A 12,415-nucleotide genomic window follows, 5' to 3' on the forward strand; every position below is an offset into this window, starting at 1 on the left:
CCATTCTTGAATGATTTTTCACTGACTTTGCCAGGCTTGTGTTATAGTTGTTTATTTTTTATTTATTTTTAAATGAGCTGTGCTAGTACCTAGACTCTTCATAGGCTTGTTCTCTGAACATCCTCTCTTGGGTCTTCTGGGTTCCTGACATCATTGAGAGTCTGATGGGAGCTTCAAACATCCCCCAGGAAACCCTAAGCTATAGAGAGAGGAATTAAATTACAATACTTAAAAGAGTGAAAATGCCATCAGGGGTTCACTGCAGAAATGGCACTACTATTCCTTGCTGGCAAGTGCAGGGATTCTGTCCTCAGACACCTTCCACCAGTGTGGGAACTGCTGCCCCTCACCAAGTGAAAGGGATGTGGTCACCTCACATTCTGTAATGAAACAGGAGGTGAAAAGTAGAAAATGGCATAAAAAAGAGCTTCAACTACTTGAAACGATATCTGTGATTATAAGAAAGCTTAGTGAAAGAAAACAAACTACATATCTTTAATTAATAGGAAAAATCTTACATTTTTCCTAATGTGCACATCAATGTACAGCGCATAACAGTGTTTATCTTTGTGTCCCCATAGAGTCACTTTCTCCAACTGAGCACTTGACATTACTAAAAGCAGGAGATATATGTGTTATTTGACAGGGGATTTTTTTTTTTTTTTTTCAGTTTTGAATAATAGAAGATTCCTCCCAGAAACATGCAAAGCTAAAATGTTCATTTCCATTTCAGGGATAAAAATACTTTCATTTCCTCCCAGAAGACAACTAGCGTTACAGAAATGGAGATGTAAAAATGTATAGAATATATTTCTCCCACTATTTTCTCTTCATAGATATATATCCCTATAAATAGATCCAAATGATAATGAATATATATTAAAAATATATATATGTAATAATATGCATATTATCAGATTGTGGGTTAGAATAAGGCTTAGTTTAGCAGATATGAATGTTTGTCATGCGCTGGAGTAAGAAAAGTTTGAATTGCAAGGCTTTCTAGAACTACTGATGTGGTGGCACTTTGCCAGACTGATTTACAGACAATGCTCTTCTTTATTTTCTCAGGCTGTCTCTTGCTATCACTGTAGATACGCAGATGTCATACATTTATGAGTACTGAAGGTGTTCAGAAATAAAGATGATGAGCTGCTTATAAAGATATGCAATCTCTCATTAAAAACAACTACTGGACTGGTGGATGGCTAATGTTTATAAAAATAATTCAGATGTAAAAGCATTAGAGTGATAAAGCACACATCTGTACCTTTGAAAATATGGTTGAAGTGTTACAAACAGAATAACAGATGTCACTTCTGGTTAAATCTCCATGCTGAAAAGGATTATTACATATTATCTAGGCAGTTTTTATCAGTATAATTCCACTGATCAGGGACCAGATACTCTAACTCTGTAAATTGTCACAGTCACTGCACAAGTCACTCCGACTTCAGAGCAAGGTGCTAATAGTTGTTGATGTTCAGTTTTAGTACATTTTTCCATTTTTAAATCACAGCACATTATTTTCTTTATTTATTTTCTTCTATTACAGGATCCCTCCTAGTCCCTACTTCTCAATCATTCTCTCCAAATTTCAGGGAGTAATTTTGCAGATATTTTCACAGCCCAGCTCTAAGCAATGAGACAAATTTTCTCAAAAGCTATCATGAGCAGCACTGCACCTCTTAGTTTTCTAGAAAAAGTGCAATATCTCTTGTCGCTCTCCTCTCAGGAGAAATGGCAGCTCACACCCTCTCTATACATTTAAGTAAGAAGTCTCTAAGCTGCATATTTGTTTGAAACACAAAGCTGCCCAGCTTAGTAAGGAAGCATGGCACTGTCTTAAGCAACTGGTCACGTGCAATAGCAAAACAAGGATGAGTCCACAAGGACTGGTATCCAAGACAAATACTTGCTGTGGCACTGAGGGGAAAGTTTGAAGAATCAACACATATTCACTGATTAGACTTTCCTTTTCATAATATATGAATGGTTAAAGCTACTCATATTCTTTGTAGCCTGCTATTTTTCCTCTAAGACACCAAGGCAATCTTATTTTTTCACCAAGTAAAAATGTCATAATTCCCTAAATGGATAAAAAATTCCCCACAGTTATTGCTAAAATTTATCAAATAGAAAAGAAAATTATGTATCCAAGAGGCTGGGGATTGAACACAATTTTCCAGAGTCAGACAATCCTACTTACCGATAATGCAGTGCTTTTGAAACAAGCCACACAGTGTGGTATGTGACAGTATCCTGAATCTAATTATTTTCCAGTTTATAAGAGGATGTGAAACAAGCCTACTATTTCTTTATTTTGCACTTACACTTCTAATTATATCTACAGCTTGTTATCAAAAATACCATTAGGCAAAGTGCCAATAGGTCATGGAGCTCAGTTAGTAATGGTGATGGGCTGGCTAACTACCTGCAGCTAACAATCACCAGGCTGATGTGCTCAGATCGTAGTTATTATGGACAGATGGTTGCTGCTTCCAAAGCAGTCTGCAATTCTGCTCATTTTACTTAAATAAGTTTCCATTCTCCTTTGAAAGATAATTACAAAGTGGCTCATGGTAACAGTTACCGCTGCTATAGCCTTCAGAATTTTTTAATTAAAAAAATATCCCAAACCTTGCAGTCTAACAAGTAGAGTTTTAGCAAGCTCAAAGTTAGCTGGCTGGATTATTGGTCTCTTTGGAATAGATACATGGACACAATGCCTGGATGAAAATTTAGGCACTTTATTAATTAGTTCTAACTCACTTTCAATCATATGGATGTCCTGTGTTTGTTTTTTCTATCCAAGAAAGGAATACACAAAGAGAAGTCAGGGTGCGTGATTCTCCCACACTGTCTGCAAGCGCTGTCTATGCACATACTCTCACTTAATTTAGTTGGATCACAGGCAGGGTCGAATGCTGGCTTTGAGACCTAGATTTCTTCACAGTACATTTTGTAGTTGGAGCTTACCAATTGATGTCAGAAATCACTTGGCCTTTCTTTGCCTGTTTTGCTTTGAACTCGAAGTCAAAGGTGCATGCAACCACACATATTTTGGCTAATTCTAAACTTTCCAGATGGGAACTCATATTTCACAAGTACAATTCAAAGCAATATGTACCTTTGATCAGTTAATTACAGTAAGTAGAACAGAGAACCTCAAATGCAAGCTAATTCAAACCAATTTTAACCAAGTTAATACATATTTTCTTTTTAATACTAAGTTCACTAATGGGAAGGTTGAATCAGAGCTACTTAAATTCAGTCTCCAACATGGAGAACCCTGTCTTTATCAGAGATGATACCTTGCTTAACATGATATCTTAACATCTTTAAACCATTGTGGAAGTCCAATTCAGATCTGCAGCTAAACATTATGGGTAGCAAGTAACTGTAATTCCTGTACAAGACCACCCTAAGAGTGAAGGTATTTCAGAGGTCACCTTGTCCATCTGAGGAAGGCCAATTAGGTTCATATCCCTAATATTAGATGCTCATCCAAGGTCTTCTTCAAGGCGTTCATTGATGAGGACTATAATCCTTCCCAAGTGACATATTTCAGTGCTTCCAAAACTTTACAATGGGTAAGCTTTTCTTACTGCCTGCTGTGACTCATTCTCATGCCAGTTTCAGCCCACTCTTTCTTGTCATAGCAAATCAACTTAAAATTCTGGGGTTTCTGAATTGTTATTATGATTCTGGAAGTCATAATATGCTGTAATTGAGGATATTACTGTGACTTCTGTTTAAATGTATGCTGGATAAGCCTTTACAATTATCTATTGAAAACTGTATATATAGTATATTTTTCTAGGAATTAGCCAAATTGTCATCAAATTGTCCTCTGATCTTGTCTCTGAAAATTTTACATTCTTAAATTATTGTAATTACATCAGAAAATTGAAATCTCTTAGTATTGCATTCATTATTATATTAATCTTTCTTTTGTAAGTGAGGGTATGTTGGTCAGATAATTGATTTGTTTTTCACTTTTAGCCTTTTTTTAGGAGAATTTTCCAGGGCAATAGAAAATTACTATGTAGTGCTATATTTAGAGGTACAGCCAAATTTTGCAGTCAGTAAGTAGTTTACACGTAGTGGCATATATAATAGAGCACTTAGATGTAGCTTTTCAAAGCTGATCATATTGCCCATTACAAGTGTCTGACAAAATGGATCCTTTTGTTTCTGCAAAAAGCTATGTTTCTAATATTGATCAATCAATACCCAAAGGATGCATTTTAACTTTGTAAAGAATGGGTTACCATATTTATTCAAAATTACAATTTTCACTGATGGGCAGTCACTTATTAAATGGTGTTTCTGTTCACCAGTTTGATTGACTGAATTTCCTCAAGACTTTTTGTATGTAGGAATTTAAGTCATGCTAAGTTTTTTAATTATTCAAATCACTTGAGTATACTTAGGAAAAATGAGATTCAAACTGGACTTCTAATGGACAATGCCTCCGGTGTGAAGACACTGATTCTAAATTGCATATGTCATCACGATATTTTTGCATAACCTCAGCTGAACATAAAAATGTGAACAGACAAACGAACCACAAGAAAACATATTTTTATACAGATTATCATTATCTAGGCTTAGTTTCAGATCCAGCTGAAATATGTCAGCCTTTTCTGAATGTAGAGGGAAAATGCTGAAGATCACCATACATTCCACAAAGACATCATGCTGCCAGGAAATTGCTTTGAAATGCATTCTGAAAGGCAGAAAAATTTAAAAAAAAAAAAAAAAAAAAAAGACAAGTTGTAAAAAGGAAGTGCAGAGAAATAGCTGAGATTCCACCAGTCTCCAGAGAGGGAACTCACCAACTGGTGCAGAGTCCTGACAGACATCTTGCTTTCCAGGCTTGTTCTTGGATCTAACAGAAGGAATCACAGAATCACAGAATGTCAGGGACTGAAAGGGACCGGAACACCCAGATGAGGTTACACAGGAAGGTGTCCAGGTGGGTTTTGAATGTCTCCAGAGAAGGAGACTCCACAACCTCCCTGGGCAGCCTGGTCCAGTGTCTGTCACCCTCACTGAGAAGAAGTTCCTTCTCAAATTTAAGTGGAACCTCTTGTGTTCCAGTTTGAACTCAATACCCCTTGTCCTACCACTGGTTGTCACTGCGAAGAGCCTGGCTCCATCCTCGTGACACTCACCCTTTATATATTTGTAAACATTAATGAGGCAGAGAAGTGCCTCCAAAGAACTTTTTTCTCATCCAAAGACAATTGTCTAAGCAAAGTGAAATGCATCTTTCCTTCTCTTAACTGAGGGAGCTCAAATAGCTTTAGACACATACTAAATGATTGGTTTGGCTGAGGGACTTACCTTTCAAGTGGATCAAGATACAAGGGAAAGGATATAATTCTCGGTGACAGACTGTAAGAATGAAATATCTATGAGATAGGATCTATATGTCTATCTCTCCAGAAATATGTACCCTGATAGTAGGGGGCCAGGTCTGGGATCTTTTGGGATGGCAGAGTGTATGTAATATATATGAAACAATATTGAAAAGCATACCTGGCTAGATACTCATAAAACTACCTGCCAAAGCAATATAACATTCCAGACACACTTACATGCATTTTAAATGAAAAATCAAAGGAAATGTCAAAATAAACTATAAAAATAGTGTGTTCAGTTGCTTTTCTTTATTCTTTGACAAATGTACATATATGATCTTTTAAAGGTAGACAGTTGTTTAATCCTAAAACTTAGTACAGTAGCATATATGTCTTTAAATATTTAAAATTTACTTCTTTCAATTATCACATACAGTGAAGAGCTGGGACTTTACATTCTTCAATCCATAATTCAGATACTGCAATATTTGTTAAGGAATGAGGATGAGAAATCTAGATCTTTTCCATTTCCAAAACAAGTGAACTTGAAATGTAGATGCTTTATCCTGCACTTGGCTCTGAGTGGTCCCGTGATTAATATTAATACAGAATATAAAATACACTTAATTTTGAACATCCTTTGTTTCAATAAATGAATATACAAACAAAATTCATGATGCAGCAGTAAGATAAAATAGACACTGTTGTTACAGTCTGCAGAAAGAAACCTACTTCCATTCTGCACAATTTTACAGTAAATAAATCATAAGATACCAAGCTGGTTCAGATGGTAGATGCAAACATATATTAGCATTCATCTTCTATCTTGTAGTGTAACCCAGAAGATTATGCCTCAAAATGAACACAGAAGAAATAATCTTTAATCAGTTAGAGGTTTATCTGACGTAGTCTAGTCCCAAACCCATTGAAATCCATGGAAAGACTACTACTGACTTAACTAGGTTTTAGGCCACAACAGCAGAAAACCTGTTTACATCACAAAACTGTTTTACAATGTGTCTAATGAAGGAAGACAGAAGAGGATTGAAACAAGAATTCTTCCATTTACTCTACAAAATCCTCAGGAAACAACACTGACATCAGCTTTCGAACACACATGTTTTCAGTGAATTGTGATTTTAGCTAGCACATACTTGTGGGCTGTCTTCAGAGAAGAGAGAGAATGTAAAAGCCAAAGTTTTAAGTTCTTTCTGCCGGGGCACTATTTCTGCTTCCCAAAGCGAAACAGAAGGAAAAGCACTATGAACTTACTTTTTGACCAGAATATGAGCAGAAGTATTTATCCATCCAAAACTAATGTTTGCTAAACATCTTACATAGAAAGACCATGAACATTTCTTTTAAAAATCTTTAAAAAACCCTAAAAAACTGTTAAGGTTATTTGGTCAAACATAAGGAATTTGTTGACATTATTTGTATATTATTTAATAAAAATAAAATTTAGTTTTCTGGTAATCGTAACTTTATCCACTTAATTCTTTTTTTGTCCAGAAGAAAGTTCATGGAAGAAAACTAGACTGAACCAAATCACTAGAAACACTGTCAAGGTGCTGTGGTAATGCCTTTCATGTCTGTTGTTAGATCCATAGAACGCAGAATGTTCAGTGAAATGAAAACAGATTTGCTTTGGAAAGTAGAAGCAATGAGCTCCTTCAACAAAACTAGGAGTTCCTTCCATATTATAAATACAGTAAAGTATCCTCATAGGACCTTGAGGGGAAATGAATAGTCCCAGGTGCTCTTAAAACTGTTGAAAATACTGAGAAACATGAAAGACTCCATATTGCAGAGTCTACACAAAACTGTCCCTCTGTGCACTCTTGCATCTGTGTGCAAATACACTTCACCATGTTAAAGTGGATGGAAGATATATGACGGGATTATTTGTAATATGATACTCGATTCAATAACTTGCATCACCTTTTGCAGCTGCATGCTATTTGTTCTATGGTACACAGAAACTGAAGAGGAAACTGGAGTCCAGAAATAGATTTGGCTAAAAAGATTACGCATTCTGCTAACAAGTAAGAAAAGTAAAATGAAACCGCCAATTTTCCTTACTAAATTATCCCTTAAGATTTGTTTTGACGACATATCATGAGTTAATTGTTAAGGTCTGTGGTTTTTTTCTGTGGGAAGCCTATCTGAAAACAAAATACTAATAAATGTGATGGGAAGTTCCTGAACTCGCAGAACTGCAGCAGGAAATATTTGACCTTAATAGACCCCTAACTGTGATGTTTTCATCAGGGAAAAATATCACTAAGCAGTGTCTACAGTAAAACTGTCTTACAACAGCAATGTGGAATTTAAAACAAAATATGTCAAGAGTAATTAAAATCAGAAGAATGATCAAGTCTCAGCTAACATTGCTACATAAACAGGCACTACCAAAACAAGAAGCAAAATCCCCGAGAGATTATAGAGACAGTAAGCATCTTGTTTAAGAAAATACAGAAGTTTAGAGGTTTTGTGTCAATACATCCATCATTTATTCCCCTTAAATTAACACTGTTCATATTCACCATTTTTGGGTCTTTCGCAAAGTAAAAAAAGGGAGAGTAAGAGCATTTCTGTTGTGCAATAAAATTTAATTACTGGCATGTTTAAGACAGATACTTAGGCCTGTGGAAAGTTTGGAAGAGAATATTCTTACATAGTTTGCCAAAAACAAAGAATGCCTCTATTTAATCCATGGGGGCACAAATAGGCTTTCCTGAATACTAATGATAAATAAAGAGGTGACAATAAGTAAAGTAGTATCTTCAATTTTGAACTGCCTTACATTTCTCAAGATGTCATAGCGGTCTTGCCATCTATGGGTCAAACTACGTTCCAGAAGATAATGGTCAGAAAAGTCCACAAAATTTTGGGAAGGACAAAACAAACATATGGGACTGCCCTGGAACTTCCATGAGCCACCGCTTGTCTTGCAAAACAAGGCCTGGGACACCAGGTTCATGTTACATGTGTGATCTGTGTTTTACTCTCCCCAGCATTTCTGAGCTAAACACTTCTCCACAACTTATACACACTTAGGCCTGATGAGCAACTCGTCAGAAATATGGTTTATTTCTTGCATTTGCCTCCTGGATGGGCCAGAGCAGACCTACAGGCGGTGACAAAGACAATAGCATTGTAAGGAATTGTCCAAAACATGTTAAAAAAAAAATGCTTAATCAAGTTTATACAGTTGATATCATTAAAAGACCACCTTCCTCATCCTAGGAAGCTCTGGCACCAAACGCCAGTACCCTGACAGCACTAACAGGCTTTAATGGCCCAAGCAGCCCAACTTGGAACCTGTCCCTGCCACAGAGGTATTTCAGCCCAGCCCTGGCCTCAGCCCTGACTTGAGCAGTGCTATAGGACCGCTCCTAGGGTTCTTTGCAAATTATTTCTTATTGCTTCTGGAACAGCATGCAGAATATCTTGTCTCTGGAAGCTCCTGCGTTTGCTTTCAGGATTTGAGGTTGACACATCATTTTTCAGCTCCTTCAGAAGACAAGGAACTTGCTGCTACTGCTGCCCCTTACCTGGGTAAGTCCTAGCAGCTGGAATTGGTAGTGGAACTGGTGTTACTTCACATTTAGATCAAAGATCTGCTATTCTTTTAAAGCAAGTGGAAAACTCTAGGTCCTGATGCAATCCCAGTGTGACGCTGAGGGGACTTTAAGGCTTATAAGGGCAACACATCTGAAGCATCCAGTATTTCTTTAAATTTCTTCTGTTTGCATAAGATAGGCTTGCAAGACTTCACAGGTTAAGGATTTTGGGAAGGATGGTTGTAGATATAGCAAAACCTGAAGCTAATTAAATGGTGGAGGGATCATACATGCTGACGGCATGTAAATTAGTGTCTTTCAATGTTTTTAATATGGCTTTGTTTATATCATAGACAATTCTAACTTGAAGATTACCATTTTAATTTATTTTGTGAAGCTTTTTTGAGACTTCCTAAATTAGGATGGCTACTTTAAAAACAAACAAACACAAACAAACAAAAAGCAACAACCACAACAAAACACAACCAAAACCCAAAACCCAGTACAAACCACCTTAGAATAAACTTTCCATCAGAACAAAGTTTTCCTGATATTCAGCCTGACAAATTCTGCAGTCCAGTTCTTCCACTAAAACCCTGACAGATCTTCCAAGTAAACAGCCATGTGCCATTTGCTTCCTTGGAAGAATTACATATTCACTGGCATGCGGAAGAGCATTCTGGAATCTATACACTGTTCAAATTCTGCAGCTCCTAATAGTGACTCTTTGGATCTCATCTTGGAGTGTGCTGAAGGCAGATTGAAACCACACAGAGAAAAAAGTTGACAAGTACAAGATTGTTGATAACATCACTTCTCATTCCAAAAGCATCAAAGGAAAAGCTATGGTTTTCACTTTTTTTAAATGCAAGATTGACTAGTGAAAAAATACTCATACCTTACAAAATGTTGTTTATCCGTATTTTAAAGGTATTTTAAAGGACAAAAGCTTCCTTAGATTTTTTTTTTTCCCCCCAAGGTCAGGCTGAAGGCTTTGCTTTGTAGGAAAGAGAGCAAAAGCAACCCAAGTTGTGCAGTCTTCAGTACTAGAATTAAATCAAAATTCCACTGGAGATCTTCCAATCTTCTGTCTGGAAAATATGTAGGATATGTAGCTTTCAGATCTTTTTAATTCTGTGAGATTTTTTTTTTGTTCCATTTTCCTTTGATTTCCATTTGCTGATGGAGAACAAAACCATCTTATTGCCCTAAATTTCTTTACTAAGTAATGATCTATGGATGTCATTAACTGATGAATCATACCAAGAACTATTTAAAACCTGATGTAGGAATCATTCTTTGCTTGGTATCGCAGAAAAGAACCAAGATTCAGGGGTGAATGTCATCATGTGCTTATCTGAATAAGCCATAAAACATGCTAAAAGTATTTGAGAGGGAAAATATCTAGATTGTGAGTGCAGATGGTTTATTAGTACAAAGACAAAAGCATGTAGAAAGTGTATTGCAAATATTGTTTTCTTTCAAGGTGTTCCTAACACAAAACACTATCAATGGGATATCATCAGAAACACTTTCTGAAAAGGAGCCATGTAGACTTAGAACTGAAAATATTTTGTGGTTTTTAAAACATAAGTGTTAAATCTGGAACCCATAAGATTTTAGGATGCTGTTTCTGTAAATAGTGGATGAACTCTTTCATGCAGTGTAGCTGGCTCAGTGGTGTACATGAGCAAGAGGAGGGGGTGTGTGTGTGTGATCAAAAGAGCTTTGGAGCCTTGGTAGGTATGCTGCGTATTTACTGCTCCAGCAGTCTTTCTGCTGTATATTCTGCATTTTTGAGATGTTACACTTATTTGTCTTAATGTATCCTGTTTAAATGTCTTTGCAATGTATGTCCTGTTGAAAGCAGATAAAGTAGTTGTCAGACATCATGTCAGATGGACTAAGAGCCACGTAGGGGATGCTTAGTACTTACAATACGATTTTGAAGGCTATTGTATTCAGTTCTGTAAATGGTAAAGCAGGGTACCAAACAATCGTCTGTCATTGACCTGAATTTTCTAGAAGTGGAAGGGCAAATAGTGCATTCCTGACATAGCACTTCAGTTGTGGCTTGGCCCTTTTCTCATTCATTAGGCTAAACAGTGGATGCCGATTTTATTCACTTTCTTGTACACCCATACCTGTGGTAAATTATTGTATTTCAATAGAAGGTAAAACTATATGATACCATCTGTAATGAGTGTCTCACTCTGCATTCCTCAGGGGAAAATCTTTGAGCTTGTTTTGGTTGTGCAGCTCTAGGAAGCAAAGCCTGCCAAAAAAAAAGGCAAAAGGCGCTTAGACTGGAGAGTGCTGAGGTTTGAAACAGGCTTTAATTCTTCCATAAATGAATTCCCATCTCTTTGGACTACCTTCCAAGAAGACTGCAGCCTGAGATCAGTGCCATCAGCTGGCCACAGTTCTGATGAAAGCCTGTGAGGGGTGGGAGGAAGAGCCCATATTACTTCATTCCTCACATGTTTCAAATAGTATGATTGCACTTTGTCTGTGCCACCAGTCCTTCCCCTGGGAGACCTCACTCCCTGCATGGTATGTCAGCGTATGGAAAGCTGCTTCTAATTTGAACTGGAGGTAACCAAATCCAAGGAAGGAAGGTGGAAGCTGACAGAGTTGTGTCTGGTGAGTCCCACGATGTAGGTGCAGATACGGAGCTGGCTGTGCCTCCCACCAGCACCCAGCCACCCCAGCACTGCTGAGTGCCACCCCTTGGCAGCAGGCCTGGAAGGGCACCAGCCATCACACCACCGAAAAAATGCTGCAAGGCAGAACCACAGGCTGGGGGAAGTTACGGCAGGAGAGTGAGGAATGAGCACCGAGATGCTTATCTCTGCTGTCCGCACCCAGAGGACCTACCAAACCAGCCCGTCCTCAGCTAACATCTCTCCCTGCTTAGAATACTTCTATTGGGAAAGAGATGACCTGACGCTTTTGGTGGCTGCCAGGGAAGGGTTGACTGTTCTTTAGGCAGACAGAGTTACACCAACCCAAGGTCTGATGGTGCACACAAGAGAAGGAATAAAGTCGCGTGTCCTCTCCTGCTTGTATGTTCCCCTCGTCTCTGCTGCAGCCCTGCAAGTAGCATCAGAAAAGGAGCACATCATACCTCCTGCTGTCCTCTGAGATGGAACTAAAGTAATTCTTGCTAATTTTCCAATTTTACAGGATACTTTCAGGCAGCCAGAGAATCAAAAGTAATGCCATATGACATAAAATCCAGCCTTTTCGACATGGCAGATAGGACTTTTGAAAATATTAATGTGACCTTTTTTTTTGAGAATCAAAAGGTAGTTATTTCACAGGTAGGAATACTCCCTGTGTTCTGAATACAGTAAATTTTTTAAAGAGGAAATATTCATTTTAAAAGAGCCTAATCATTGATATTTCAGCCAGGCACTTGTGAAAATGAAAGACAATATTTGCAAGAACACTTGGGAACCTAGAAGTTTAAACTAGTGT

The sequence above is a fragment of the Patagioenas fasciata genome, chromosome 4, assembly GCF_037038585.1.
Source record: "Patagioenas fasciata isolate bPatFas1 chromosome 4, bPatFas1.hap1, whole genome shotgun sequence".
NCBI classification, from domain to species: domain Eukaryota; kingdom Metazoa; phylum Chordata; class Aves; order Columbiformes; family Columbidae; genus Patagioenas; species Patagioenas fasciata.